Source organism: Nicotiana attenuata, unplaced genomic scaffold, assembly GCF_001879085.1.
Source record: "Nicotiana attenuata strain UT unplaced genomic scaffold, NIATTr2, whole genome shotgun sequence".
Classification (NCBI taxonomy): Eukaryota; Viridiplantae; Streptophyta; class Magnoliopsida; order Solanales; family Solanaceae; genus Nicotiana; species Nicotiana attenuata.
In genome coordinates, this window is record NW_017670954.1 from 94,678 (window position 1) to 111,078 (window position 16,401).

Here is a 16,401-nt window from a genome sequence, read left to right on the forward strand (position 1 = left end):
CCCCCCCCCCCCCAATTTCTCTTTGGAAATTATCAATCAAATGCCCAAAATCGAAGATGGAATCACGGAATATAATCAAAATCGAGTAAGAAACACTTATCTCAATCCATGTGGTGAAAATCGCCTCCAAAATCGCTCAAATCCATGCTCCATCACTCAAAATATGATAAAATGACCAAGACCTTCGAAATAGAGTACTTTATACACTGCTCTAGGGGTACCGTTCGCGAATGCTGAAGAAGTCTCGCGTTCGCGAAGCATAAAACTGCCTCCAACCAGAAACCTTCTTCGCAAACGCGATATCCTGCCCGCGAACGCGTTGACTAGCGCGCCGCAGCATCGCGAACGCGAACGCAAAGCACAAGGCTCCCAGCTCTCAATCACCCTACACGATTGCGTCCCTCTAACCGAGAACGCGTAGAACAAATCATCCCCGCCCAGCAAACAACTTTCATGAACGCATAGAACAAAATCTAGTTGCCCCGAAATTCCTCTTCGCGATCACAAGCATAGCTCCGCGATCGCGATGCTCTGTAGAAATACCAACAATCAGCAACTCTCAAAATACATAGGAATGGTCCGAAATCACGTTGGAACTCACCCGAGCCCCTTGAGACTCCGTCCAAACATACCAACAAGTTCCAAAACACGACACGAACCTACTCGAGTCCTCAAATCACACATAACAACATCAAAATCCCGATTCGCATCTCAAATCGTACTTAATGAACTTTTGAACTTTCAACATCCAAAATACGTGCCGAACCATATCAAATCAACTTGGAATGACCTCAAAATTTTGCACACTAGTTCAAATTGACATAACGAACCTATTCCAACTCCCAGAACAAAAATTTGAACCCGATATCATCAAAGTCAACTCCCGATCAAACTTATGAACATTCCAGACCTTCAAATTGTCGACATTCGCCAAATAGTGCCGAAACCTTCTAGAAACATCCAAATGCAAATTCGGGCATATGCCCAAGTCCAAAATCATCATCTACCGGAACCATCAAATCTCTGATCCGAGGTCAAATACACCAAAAGTCGAACTTGGCCAAATCTTTCAAGTTCAAGCTTCTCAAGTGAGAATCTTCCTCCTAAATCCACTCCCGAATCACTCGAAAAGCAAAGCCGACGATACACACAAGTTATAATATAGCATACGAAGCTACTCATGACCTCAAACTGCCGAATTGAATGCAAATGCTTAAAACGATTAGTCGTGTCGTTATATTTGTATTTTTATTTTCTTTTTATACAGATTTTTTATGTTACATAATTCAAATAAGAAAAAAGATTGATAAAATATTTATTACTATTTTCTCATATATGTTTAAAATAAAAAATAATTTAATGCACAAAATTTAGTTGATCTTAAACTTCTAAAAGGAAAAATATTATTATATTTGAAAAATCAATTATTAAACTCTATGTATAAGTAATGCGAAAATAACATTAATAATGCATAATTGATACAAAAAATCAAATGTTATATGAGTAATACAAAGTTTATACAGATATTAAAGTTCTTATTATTTAAACGAAAAGATCTCATCAAGTTTCTTAACATAACTAGTAGAGAGAGAATGAGTGACTTCTCACTACAACAACAATCCACTACCCCCAACCATATTCCTCCAAAACCACCAGACAAACTCAATCCACAACCCTCAAACACACCCTCATACAAGGAAAAACTCCTAAAGGATGAGTTCATTATCAACAATAATGCCAATATAGTAACTGACGACACTACATCCCAAGCTATGGATATACAACAATCAGAAAGGGATGTCTCACACTCAGGGGTGATAACAACCGCCTTGAAACAAATCAGTCTAAGCGCGGAGGACATTAATCGTATGTATAGCCCTTGGAAATACACAATTATTATAAAACTCATAGGCAAAAGACTGGTGCATCACTACCTCAAAAAAAACTACAAGACTTATGGAAAATTAATGAGAATTTCCCACTCATTGATCTTAGAGAGGATTACTACACTGTAAAGTTAGCCAAGGAAGAGATCATGATCAAGGTTTTGCACAATGGCCCTTGATTTGTTAATGGTTTCTTTCTCTCTACACAAAAATGGGTACCAAATTTTGTAGCCAAAAATGCATGTCAAAGTTTTACAGCTGTGTGGGTTCGTCTGCCCCAACTACACACAGAGTTTTACGATGGAATAATTTTATCACGAATAGGAAACTCCATTGGAAAATTGCTCAAGATCGATGCATGCACTTCAGCTACGTTAAGAGGATGGTATGCTCGATTGTGTGTGGAGTTGCCCCTAGACCAACCAGTACAAAACTATATCCTCATTGGGCAACACAAACAACCAATATTTTATGAAGGAAATGACATCCTCTGTAAAACATGTGGCAAGCTAGGACACATAAGCCTACGTTGCACACAAGACAGTAAACCAATTACAACAATGGAAAGTAAGAAAGACATGGAACCACCAATAGGAAACGCTGAGCAGGAAGGAGAATGGATGACAGTTTCCTTCCAAAGAAAGGAAAAGCAAAAATGGCCAATGAACGTGTTCACAGGGCTGGTGCAAATCTTTCACCAGGTATTAACGTCCGTATGTATGATGCAGTGTCAGGTAAGTATCTCAACACTCAACAATTAAATTATATTGATAAACAGCTTTTAACCAATTCTTCAAGCAATAATCCTATCAAGCCAAGATATATTCCCCATAACGGTAAAAATCATCTAATTAATTATCAAGTGCTAGACTAAAATGATGAAGGAGCAATTAGTTTCCCAAAACCAGTAATCTAGCACAAGGTTTTGGAAAATTTAGAAAAAAATAAGGAAAATCATAAATCTTTTTTTCTGCATGGAAAGCAAACAGCTGGCCATATGACAAATGTCACACACGTGGCACAACAACAAGTCATAATTAGTATTAATAATAACAAGCTTAATGATTTGGAAATGGGTAATTATACCAATGTAACCAATCAGGGAAGCCAAGAAAAATTTAACCACCTTATAATATCTACTAACCCTACCAATAACCATGATAATGCCTCATTCATGCATGCATGTCTAAACCCCAACGACCAATCAACTAAAAAATACTTGGAACACAGTGATGGACAAGTGGCGGAGGACATATCTATGCAAGATATGGTTATAAACAACACGCAACAATCTGACCAAGCCAAGGAAATAGTGCCAATCATTAGGGACTCCACCAATCCCCCCACTACCATCCCTCCTATAAGCTCCATAGTCTCTCACCATGGCCAGAACTCCACTAACTCTAAGGAGGATATATCGACTTCTTCAACTAATTCATCTATCCCGGAATTCCAACATGAACAACCTCCCAAATCTCCCACCCCAACTCCACCCAAACCCGGTGATATATGCACAACCACCAAGCCCACCAAATCACATCCCACAATCATGGGTGGAACTAGGGCTACAGGGTCATGCAGTAACCTTCAATATGGAAATCAATGGGCAGGAGTCAATACTGATAATCCGAAATACCCACTTCCTCGCCCAACTGATCTCAGAGGGAATGAATTTAGCCATGAACAACTATGTCAATCAAATGTGGATGAACAATATCCTCCAACCTCTAGCCCCATCCATGAATCCAAACCTAGTAAACAACATGCAGCAAATGTGGAACATTCCACATCATCCAAACCAACAAATACTCCAAAATCCACCACTGAACTTACCCTTGTTTACTCCGGAGGACCTAATGCTCCTCAATCCAGTGTTCACACAATGGACTGCCCAGGAAGTACCCAACCAACCACACGACCCACAACCAGATCCTATGGACGAGCAAGCACCGCCACTAAACATACCAAACCAGGAAGGGGTACAGGAGGAAGAAGAGGAACTGGAAAACTTGCTGCACTTGGGGGAGCCGGCAGTGGCCTTTTCAAGTCTAAACGAAGTAAAAATATTAATCTTCAGGGAGATGCTCGACAGGAAATCTATCTTCAGCTGCCCAATGACACTGTTCAAATGCTCACTGGACATTCGCCCACCACTGGACCCAATTGTGGGGAAGAATGTAGTGATTATGGTCCCCTCCCTAAGGGGGATTCCAAACAACAGCCCTCCCAATAATAACCCCATGCATCAGCCAAATAATATTGTGGTCTGGAATGTTAGAGGAGCTAACAATGCAAACTTCACTAGGAACTTCAGGGAACTTCTGGATACTCACAGGCCCTGTTTGGTAGCACTACTAGAAACAAAAATGGAAAGTCATCTCTCTATACTAGAGGCTTTTAGCTTCACAGAAATGATAGAGGTTCCTTCAGTAGGGAAGAGTGGAGGCTTTGTGATCTTGTGGAACAATGAAGTGGTAACAGTCAACAACTTCACTAGAAATGGACAAGCCATACATGCAATGATCGAGGTAAAACCAAACACTTTTTCTTGGTTATTTACTGCGACCTATGCCAATAATGACGTTAATTATAGATGCATGTTATGGGATAATCTAAGAAATATATATGATAAGTATAAAGGGCCATGGTTAGTAGGGGAGGACTTTAATGAAGTCACTAACACTACTGATAAGTTTGGGGGTAGGAATATAAACCAAAAAAGAGCAAAATCCTTGATAAGTTGTCTAGACTACTGTAACTTAGTAGATTTAGGCTTTAAGGGATGTAAATACACATAGTCAAACCATCATAGGAAAAAAAAGGGTTTGATTATGGAAAGGCTAGATAGGGTTTATTCTAATGAAAAATGGTTACAAGCTTATGTGAATGTTACCATAACTCACCTACCAAAAGTTCACTCAGATCATAACCCTATCCTTATTAACCTTAATAATAGAATCAATTCAAATAGGGACAAACCTTTTCGATTTGAAACTTATTGGTGTACTCATCCGGATTTTAGCCGAATTGTCTCAACTAGCTGGGAAAATAAAAACTTAATAGAGGGGACTGAAAATTTCCAGGAAAAAGTGCTAGAATGGAAAAAAGAAACCTTTGGAAATATTTTTGCTAGGAAAAGAAAACTATTAAAAAGGATTGATGGAATCCAAAATTCCATCAACTACCAAACTAGCATCTTCCTTCAAGACCTTGAGACCAAACTTGTTGAAGAATATAACACAATTCTTAAATTAGAGGAGGACTACTGGAAAATTAGGTCTAGAGTTCAGTGGTTGAACGAAGGAGATGCTAACACTAAGTATTTCCATATAAAAGCTACTAATAGGAGAAGAAGAAACAATGTTGTTTTCTTCAAAGATAAAAAAAAATAACTACCCAGTAAAATCCCACCAAGTGGGGTCTGGGGAGGGTAATGTGTACGCAGACCTTACCCCGATAGGGCAGAGAGGCTGTTTCCGATAGACCCTCGGCTCAGAAACAAGAAAAATAAGAAAAACAAGAAAAACAAGAAAAGACAATGTAACTAGCTATTAGGAAATTAGGAAATTGGATTGAAGACCCATCCTCCATAATGGACCATGTAACTAGCTATTTTTCCCAACTGTTCACAACCTCTCACAGCTTGACTAACTATAAATATTAAAAAAGATGTAACAAATTTTGAATCTTGTGACCTCTCGACACTGGATAGGCCCCTAACAAATCAGGAAATTAGAAGAGTTGTATTTTCTTTCAAGCCATACAAGGCACCAGGGCCTGATGGACTTCACCCCTTTTTCTTTCAAAAATTCTAGCATATATTAGGAAGCTAGGTTATAAATTTATGTCACAACATCTTCAGCACCTCTAAAATACCCTAGGAAGTGAACCGGACCTATATGTGCATAATACCAAAAATTAATAATGCAAACACATTAAAAAACTTTAGACCTATAAGTTTGTGTAATATGATCTACAAGATCATCACCAAAGTGATTGCAAATAGGATAAAGCCTTTCCTTGACAAATTGATTAATATAGAACAAGCCAGCTTTATAAAAGGAAGGAGAGCTAGTGACAATGCAATCATCATTCAAGAAGTCCTTAAAAGAAAAAATGGTTCTAAAGCTGGATTTAGAGAAAGCCTTCGACAAGTTGGAATGGTCCTATATCTATCGAACCCTTAAATTCTTCAAATTCCCCAGGAAAATTAGTAAACTCATTCTCAGTTGTATTACCACAAGTACAATTTCAGTACTCGTAAATGGTAACAAAACTAAGGAGTTTATGCCCACTAGAGGGATTAGACAAGGAGACCCCTTGTCCCCATATTTATTCATACTTTGTATGAACATGCTCTCCAGAAACATTAATCATGAAGTAGATATTAGGAATTGGGTGCCTATTAAATTGAACTATAAAACACCACCCCTCTGTCACCTATTTTTTGCTGATGATTTGACTCTAATGGGTGAAGCTAATCAAAAGACTCTCAGGACTATTAAGCAATGCATGGAGGATTTCAGCACTCTAACTGGCCTGGTCATAAACAAGGCCAAATCAAAAATAGTAATGTCTAGAAACTGCAAAAAATAAACTAGGGAAATGGTTACTAACACACTTGGGATTACTGTTAGTAATAATTTTGGAGACTACCTAGGCTTTCCTGTATTAAATAAAATGCCTAGGCACAAGGATTACCAGCCCCTACTTAACAAAATGAGGGCTAGATTAAATAGTTGGAATGCCAAATGGCTTAGTATGGCGGGAATGTGCACTCTAATAACATCTACCTTGAACACACTACCAAATCATCTAATGCAAATAAATTTGCTCCCCACCAAGACACTTCGAGAGATAGATAAGATACAAAGAGACTTCCTGTGGGGTACTACTAGGGATAAAAGGAAAATACACCTAATTGGTTGGGACACAATCACAAACAGCAAGTCCAATGGTGGTTTGGGAATCAAAAAAGCACAATCAAAGAATCAAGCACTACTTACAGGTTTGGCCTGGAGAATCCTAACAAACACTAATTCATTATGGGCCAAAGTGCTCACTAGCATTTATGGGAAAAGAAAAAAAACAGTTGGTACATCAATAACATGGAAAAGTCTTCTAATGGGTTGGGCCATTTGTAACAAGGGTATTCGATGGCCAGTGAACATACATTCACGTAACAACATATGGGATACAAACTGGATCCCAAACTTCAATAATCTACGCAATAGCATTTCAGGGCCATTACGAAAAGATGAGGACAAATTAAGTATAAGGGACATTTGTGATAAGAAGGGATGGAACCTAGGGAAAATATCCTTCGACCTACCCAGCCCTATAAAAAACAGCATAAATGCTCTTGAACGAGAGACCCAAACAAGTAATATCAATGAGCTCAGCTGGAGTCTTGATCCTAGTAGTATATTCACAACATCCTCTTCCTATAAAGTAATAGACAATCACAATCCCAACATCCACTCAACCAGTTAGATTTGGGAGTTACACTGCCCTAACAAAATTAAAATGTTCATCTGGAAACTATACCATATGAGATTACCCACCAGAAGCTATCTTGCCAACATTGGGCTAAACATAGACCAAACATGCCCAGTATGTAAGACAAATAATGAGTCTATATACCACATTTTTTGGGGATGCCCAGTAGCCAGGATGTTATGGCAAAAGCTAGGGGTAACCATTCAAAGTAACGGAAATCCTAAGGAATGGCTGAATTTAATAATCAAGGCATCTCCCAAAATTCCAGAAAGATACGTGACTTGGAAAATAGATGCTTCCGTTTGCACTTTGGGAAATCTGGAATAACAGAAACCACAACAACATTAACAACCAAACGGCCCATATAAACGTAGGGAAAATCGTAGCCTACACAACTGAATATTCCCTCTTAGCAAACAATAAGGTTTTTCCAAACAAGGTTATTCGACTCAAAGTTTGCTGGGAAAGACCACCAGAAGGTTGGATCAAGGCTAACATTGATGGAGCATTCAATAGCGCCAACATGGAGGGGGGCATCAGTGGAGTTGTTCGCAACTCAAAAGGAAGATGGAAGACAGGTTTCTCAATGAAGATCCAAGCAACCTCACCAATACAAACGGAACTACAAGCCCTTGTGCATGCACTACAACTAATCAACAAAGAACATATGTTCCCTATTGAAGTGGAAAGTGATGCCACGGAGATTATTCGTATTATTAATAACGACTACTGTACTAATAATGTTTTATTTCATAAATGCAGATTGTTGGTGGAGGAGGCATCCAGGCAGGGGATGATATTATTCAAGCATAGCTTCAGGGAGGGCAATATGGTGGCTCATGTTTTGGCAAATGCAGCATTAAGAAGAACTAGCTATAATAAGTTAGGCTTTTTGGTTAAACCTCCTGAATGTGTTATGAATGTGTATGAAAAGAATCAGGAAGGTTATGTTTATCCTAGATCTTGCTCAAGTATACATTGTGAGCGCTTGGTTGCATTAGGAAATGTTAGTGCCTTACAAGGCTTGATGGTAGGATATGATGAATTATGTTAAAAACAATCTGAGGGGGCATTAGCTCTCCTATGTTATATATAATATAAGTATGCTTTCCAGTTAAAAAAAAAAAAAAAAAAACGAAAAGATCTTATGATTTTTTGTTTGGTTACGTGCAATTTCATCTACTCCTATTTAATAGTTATATCAGTCTCGGTCCTCGTCCCATGACTATATCGTACATTCGTACTCATGCTTATAGTTTTTCTATAATTGTTAAATTAATATTACTACTTACATAGCTGGTTAGTGAAATTCAATTGATTCTAATGAAGTCAAAATCTGTGGACTGTAGATAGTTTTGGATACACGTCATCATTAAGCTCGACATGCATATCCTAATGAGGTTTTTAAGCGCTATCTCATTTCTGGGAAATTATTCCTCTCGACAATCCGTTTTCCTTACATATTGTAAATTCCTATTGTGTTGCTAAACTATTGTTGGGTTTTGGATGTGTTTAATTAATATATTAAATACTTAAAAGAGGGTGAATGGGAAATGGAGGAAAATAAAATTTTTGAGTGAAATTTTAAGTTCCCCCCTTGGCAAATGGGCATTGTCCCATATTAGAAGAGGAAGAGGTTTTTTATGGGTATATAAGTAATTGCTCTTCTTCTAGCTCTTAAAGAGTTGAGAAGAAGGCAAGCCTCGCGCCGTCGTCGTCGCTCGCTCGGCTCGGCTTCGGCTTCGATCGGATTCGGCTTCGGTCAAATGATTGATTGATTAACTTTTTGGACCAAATTTATTTGTTAATAGTAAAATATTAACAGAAATGTTATTAAATATTTGTTTTAATAACAAAATATTAATATTAAATCCAATCCGTTTTTCTGTTTTGGTAACAGAAAAGTAACTACCCTCTTCAATTTTTCCTCTTTATTTTCCCTCTTTATTATTGAGTAAATGGCCATTTATGTAATGGCATTTATGCTGTGAGCGTTTTGCATAAACAGCCATTCTGAAGAGTTGCACCTCTTCAGATTTCAGCCTAACTTTGGCTATAAATACAACAATATTCTGCTCAGAATTTCACTACGATTTTTTGAGTTTCTTCTCCTTCTTCTGCATACTTTTAGCATCAAACAAAGCAAAAAGTAAGTGTGATTTGCTACCGAACTTTGTGTTCGCTGAAACACTGGGGTTTGAAGTACCACTACACCAGTGTGTAATTCGTTCTATCCTGGGAGGAAATAATCCATAACCTTGGGTACTAGGAGGGGATTAAATTCCTTAAGGAAACACTGTGAATTCAGTGGGCTCGAATTGGTTTTATGTCATTTCTGTTTATGTTCATTTCTGTTTATATTCATTTATATTTCCAGAATTATTTTACAAATACAGTCTACTAACAACTATATCTAACATTCTTTAGTTTGCTTTTGGTTTTGTTTTGTTTGTAAAAGAAAAAATATATATGGACTTGATTTTAGAAGAATATATCGGTTTTGTGTGTTCTAGAAGAATTGTCTATTTTTTTGAATCTGAAAATAGTTTTAAAACAGCTTATTACGGAGTCAATTACTCAAATGATCACTCAACTATCTTAAATTACCTCCTAAAGTCACTTTTCTTTCGTTTGTAACAACAAAGTCACTGAACTATGCCTACTGCACTCAGAAGGTCATTCAACTAGATTTTTCAAATTCTGGATTGCCAAATACCTATTCTACCCTCTAAATTATAAACATTTATCTTCTTTTATTTGTTTTAAAACTTTTTAATATAATAATATTTTCCTTTTTAATTTATATTATGGACTTACCTATAGAATAAATAAATATTATTTATAAATTAAGAAAATAAAAAGTATTTAAGCATCTATAGTGCTGGAATAACAAAATAATGAGCATAGTAAAAAAATTAATTAGAATAATTTGTTTGTAATAATAATTTTAGTATTAACAACAAAAATTCAAAGTTTTATTTACACAATTCAGAATGAAAGAAAATAAAGGTTGTAAAATATATATTCCATGCACGTAACATAAAAATAATTATTTAAATAAAAGTACTTTTATAATATACATTATATATTCTTGAAAATTATGCTCAACTTTATTATATATATTCCATGCACGACTTAACATAGCATATTTTACCCTATACAGATAGTCCCCCTGCTTTCCGGTGATATAACTTTGTGTCGTCGGAAAGTTGGTAGAAACAATAATATAATTGAGCATAATTTTCAAGAATATATAATGTATATAATAAAAATACTTTTATTCAAATAATTATTTTTATGTTACGTGCATGAATATATATATTACAACCTTTATTTTCTTTCATTCTGAATTGTGTAAATAAATTTTATTTTTTGTTGTTAATACTAAAATTATTATTACTAAGAAGTTATTCTAATTAATTTTTTTACTATGCTCATTATTTGTTATTCCAGCATTATATATGCTTAAATACTTTTATTTTTTTAATTTATAAATAATATTTATTTATTCTATAGGTAAGTTCATAATATAAATTAAAAAGAGAAAAATCATAATATTAAAAAGTTAAAAAAAATAAAAAGAAGATAAATGTTTATAATTTAGAGGGTAAAATAGGTATTTGGCAATCCAAAATTTGGAAAATCTAGTTGAGCGACCTTTTGAGTGCAATAGGCATAGTTCAGTGACTTTGTTGTTACAAACGAAAGAAAAATGACTTTAGGAGAAAATTTGGGATAGTTGAGTGACCATTTGAGTAATGGACTCGCTTATTACGTTGTGTGTTGGAGGAAATAAAAAAAAATAGATCTGTTTTTATTGTTGGATTTAGGAAACGAAAAATTAGTTTTCCGAAATAGTTATTTTGTTTTCTAATAAAAGAAATCTTCTATTGAGTAGTACTATTATATCAACTATCAAGGCGTGGTTCTAACAAAATGAAGGTTACACAAATCGGAAATCCTCATTGTGGTAGTAAATCACAACAGTAAATTCTACCAAAATGGTAAAACTTTGAGGCATGGCATTATTCCTATTTCCAGAATTCTGGAGAACTTCTGAATCCCATTATTAAATGGGTAGAGCAGTGGTAGTAACATATTTTTCTGTACCAACGAAAAATAATTAATGAGATACATATGCTTTAACAAGACAAGCTAATAAATGTTCCTGTGAATTGGTAGTAGCATATACAGTAAAAGTCTCATTTAGAAAACTACTAGTACCGAAGTGTTTACACTTAGAAAAAAGTGTATACACTAAATTAATGAATGCATGATATATGTTGTGTACATACATTTTTATCAAGTATTAATATATGACTATGTTTTCCCCTTAATTTGTCACATAATAGTGTAGTACATTGACGTAGTCTGAGATAAATATTACTGTGTGTAAATGTATATTTTTATGCCATGGCAGGCTCTACAAGCCATGTGGTTTTTGAAACTTGTAACACTGAGGAATTGTCAGTTCGTGCTAGAGAGGAATCTTTAATTTGCATCTAGTACTATCAGATTGCCGTTGCGTAATTTAATATGCAGATTTATTGGCTTACCCTGCCCAGCTAGGAAAATGTAAATGCGAATAATCCATCAATATTTCTTTGCAACTGTATTGGAGCGGTGGGTCAAAATTTGCCTTAGGGGAATTTACTGTTACATTCCATACTGTAATATTAGGATAAGTCTTAGTAATCCACATAAGATTGAAGGGATTAAGACCCCGAAAGTATAACAACCTTAATACCGTTAGATATTATGTTAGTGTGATATTTTCTTTTAAGTGAAGTATTTTAGTAAAAGTTTTATAAGTATAATTTTTGATAGTTACCATTGTTATTATTTTCGGATATGGTAAATTATACTCATAATATAAAAAAGTTTATGAGATTTTCTGTATTGTAAAGATAGAAATTATTTTCGCACAAGAAAAGAAGGTTATCTTTCTACCATTTTAAGAATTAAGCGTACGAAATTTTTTACTCTTTATCTGAGATTAGGAAAATTAAAAATTGAGAAAATATATGTATTTTTACATGGATGTTTTAATGAAATAATAACGTATGTATTGATTTTATATGGCACCACACCCATGATAGTAGGGTATCTATAAAGTGTGTTAATAGTGGGTAGTATTTTAAGTAAATTGAGATAATCGTTAATTATGTGGATAATTGATTAATTAATGATTTTTGTGTAAGATTAGTTAAATAATTATCAAATTTTGGATAAGTCTTGAGCCCCCCACGTGGCAGCCATATATGATTAACTAGATGACTAATAAATCTAGTTAAATAGGTGGCAAGAATAAATGAGTCTTGGAGAAGATAGTAGGACTACTTTAATACTTTAAAACATCCCAATTCATACTTCTTCACTCATTGAATTGTATAGTTCTTAAACCTCAAGAATTTGCTAATGTTCCTGCTCCTTCACGTAATGTGATTAAGCAAGAAGTAACTGCTAGTGATTCTCTGACCAGTAAGCATTTTTAAGAAGGGAGATACTTAGAAGCCAATTGAGACAAACTTAATGTTAGTCCAAGTAAATATGAATCTAGAAACAGTGATCCAGTCCCAGTTGTGGCAACAACACTAGATACCATTGATGCAGGTTCTTCAATTAGAAAGCCAATCAGTTTGTGGCCAAGTATTTTAAGGCTAATTCCATCCATACGATGCAAATGAAACAAATAAATGCACTACTTTCATAAATGACTCTATTCATAGAAGTATTAGAAATGCCTATGTTCTTGAACTCCCATATGTCTTACCCTGCCCAGCTAGGAAAATGTAAATGTGAATAATCCATCAATATTTCTTTGCAACTGTATTGGAGCGGTGGGTCAAAATTTGCCCTAGGGAAATTTAGCTGTTACATTCCGTACTTTAATATTAGGATAAGTAGTAGTAATCCACATGAGGTTGAAGGGATTAAGACCCCGAAAGTGTAACAACCTTAATACCGTTAGATATTATGCTAGTGCGATATTTTCTTTTAAGTGAAGTATTTTAGTAAATGTTTTATAAGTATAATTTTTGATAGTTACCATTGTTATTATTTTCGGATATGGTAAATTATACTCATAATATAAGAAAGTTTATGAGATTTTCTTTATTGTAAAGATAGAAATTATTTTCGCACAAGAAAAGAAGGTTATCTTTCTACCATTTTAAGAATTAAGCGTACGAAATTTTTTACTCTTTATCTGAGATTAGAAAAATTAAAAGTTGAGAAAATATATGTATTTTTACATGGATGTTTTAATGAAATAATAACCTATGTATTGATTTTATATGGTACCACATGACCATGATAGTAGGGTATATATAAAGTGTGTTATTAGTGGATAGTATTTTAAGTAAATTGAGATAATCCTTAATTATGTGGATAAATCAGTTAATTAATAATTTTTGTGTAAGATTAGTTAGTTAATTATCAAATTTTGGATAAGTTTTGAGCCCCCCCTCCCCACCCCCACGTGGCAGCCATATATGATTAACTAGATGACTAATAAATCTAGTTAAATAGGTGGCAAGAATAAATGAGTCTTGGAGAAGATAGTAGGACAACTTTAATACTTTAAAACATCCCAATTCATAATTCTTCACTCATTGAATTGTATATTGCTTAAACCTCAAGAATTTGCTAATGTTCCTGCTCCTTCACGTAATGTGATTAAGCAAGAAGTAACTGCTAGTGATTCTCTGACCAGTAAGTGTTTTTAAGAAGGGAGACACTTAGAAGCCAATTGAGACAAACTTAATGTTAGTCCAAGTAAATATGAATCTAGAAACAGTGATCCAGTCCCAGTTGTGGCAACCACACTCGATACCATTGATGCAGGTTCTTCAATTAGAAAGCCAATCAGTTTGTGGCCAAGTATGTTAAGGCTAATCCCTTCTTTCTTTTGGCGTGATTCATACGATGCAAATGAAACAAATAAATGCACTACTTCCATAAATGACTCTATTCATAGAAGTATTGGAAATGCCTATGTTCTTGAACTCCCATATGTCTTATTATTCTATCGTCTGTTCACGGGTCTCAGAAAATACGTAAGTTGATAAAGTTTGTTTCATGATATTAATCAGAGGTATATGGTCTTTTAACGTTCCGAGAGATTTTATTGACGTACTTCTCATGCATTGCATTCATTTATACATGTGCATTTACCCATGACTCAGACGGCGTTATATACGCGTATATATGTATATGGGATATGGAAAAAAGGTTACGGCGTTATATACGCATCACCACCTAATCAGCTGGTATATGATGATGATTTTGGCCACAGTGGTTGAGATGATATAATGGGATGCCCTCAGAGGCTTTATGATGTTATGTACGTACAGACCTATGCATTACATGACCTTTATACGCATATGCATGATACTATAAATATTTCATGATTTACAGAGCTATCCATACTTACAGGTTGAGTCCTTTACTCCATGTTTCTTCCATGTCCTTAATTAATGTTGACTTACTGTTATGTTTCAGTTCCGCCTTACATACTCGGTACATTATTCGTACTGACGTCCTTTTGTTGGGGACACTGCATTCATGCCTGCAGGTATAGACAATCAGTTTGACGAGCCCTCATAGTAGACGAGGTCAGCATTCAGCGAAGGATCGGTAAGACTCCACCTCATTCTGAGTGCAGTCGAGTCTATAAGTCATCGTGTTATAGTTTTTCTACAGACTTATAGGTAGGCCGGTACCTATATCAGATCCGAGAATAGTTCCAATGTCCTAAGAGTTGTCTGTCATTTATCATTGTCAGAGAGAAGAATCATCCACCTCATTCAATAGTGGGTGAAATATTCTCCTTCTTTAAATAAATACCATTTATTGCTATTTATTGCTTGATGCTTCTCTATCCTTGCTGAGATCTTTCGGAATATTAAATGTTCACTGCTTTTAATTCTTCACTAACATTATCCCCCGTTTTTCATACCAACTAGTTCTAAATCTAGAGATATTATTATTAACTATGTTTAACCCTTTATTACACAAGATTTAATAGTTTAACCGAAGGTTTACGCTTTTTGGTCAAACAATTTGGCGCCGTCTGTGGGGGTTTCCTAGTTAAATTTTTAGTTTCTTCTAGATCTATAACTATCACGGGTTGCTAAAAAATCATACAGAACAAAAATCCTTTTTCCTTGTACACAAAGATTTGACATGACATGTAACAGAGAAGAAAGAATGAGGGTAGTGGCCGACCTCACCACCAATCTTTTAAACACCATCAATGAGGTTTCTGAGACAGAAGACGAGGCATTAACGCCTAATGCCTCTCCAAGGCGAGGCTGGTCGCCTCTCCCTCACGGCACTATTGCAACGTCCCACGATAAAGGAGCTTGCACGTCCACAACGGAAAAGACGCCACCAGCAGTGAAAAAGCTCCTTGAGACTTGGATAGCTAACATGCTAACCAGCATCCTCAACAAGCCCGCCCAACAGACAGTCAGAGAAAATGCAAGGACTTGCATTACACCGACAATGGTCGAGCAGCACGGCCCTTTCCCTCCAGTAACAGGTATTACTCACACTGTTAATAATGCAGGTGACAACACCCTCACAGCTGTTTTCAAAAAGATGGAGGAAATGGAAAACGAGAACAAAGTGCTTCGGGACCAAATGAGAGAGCACCAAGAAAGAGTAGACAAAATACCGGGTGCCTCGAAACTCTTGCCAAAAAGAGATGCTGGTCGGTTTGTCGAACAACCATTCAGTGATGAAGTCGCCCCGCATGCCATGACAAAGACCTTCAAAATGCCGCTGTATCTGAAAATATATGATGGTACAACCGATCCCGAAAATCATGTGACTCACTATGTCTCCGTTGTAAAAGGCATGACCTCGCCAAGGAACAAGTATCCTCCATCTTGTTGAAAAAGTTCGGCGAGACCCTCACCGGAGGAGCATTAACTTGATATTCACAACTGCCGGCGCATTCCATTAAAACATTCGAAGAGATGGCCGATAAGTTCGTAACGGCCCATGTTGG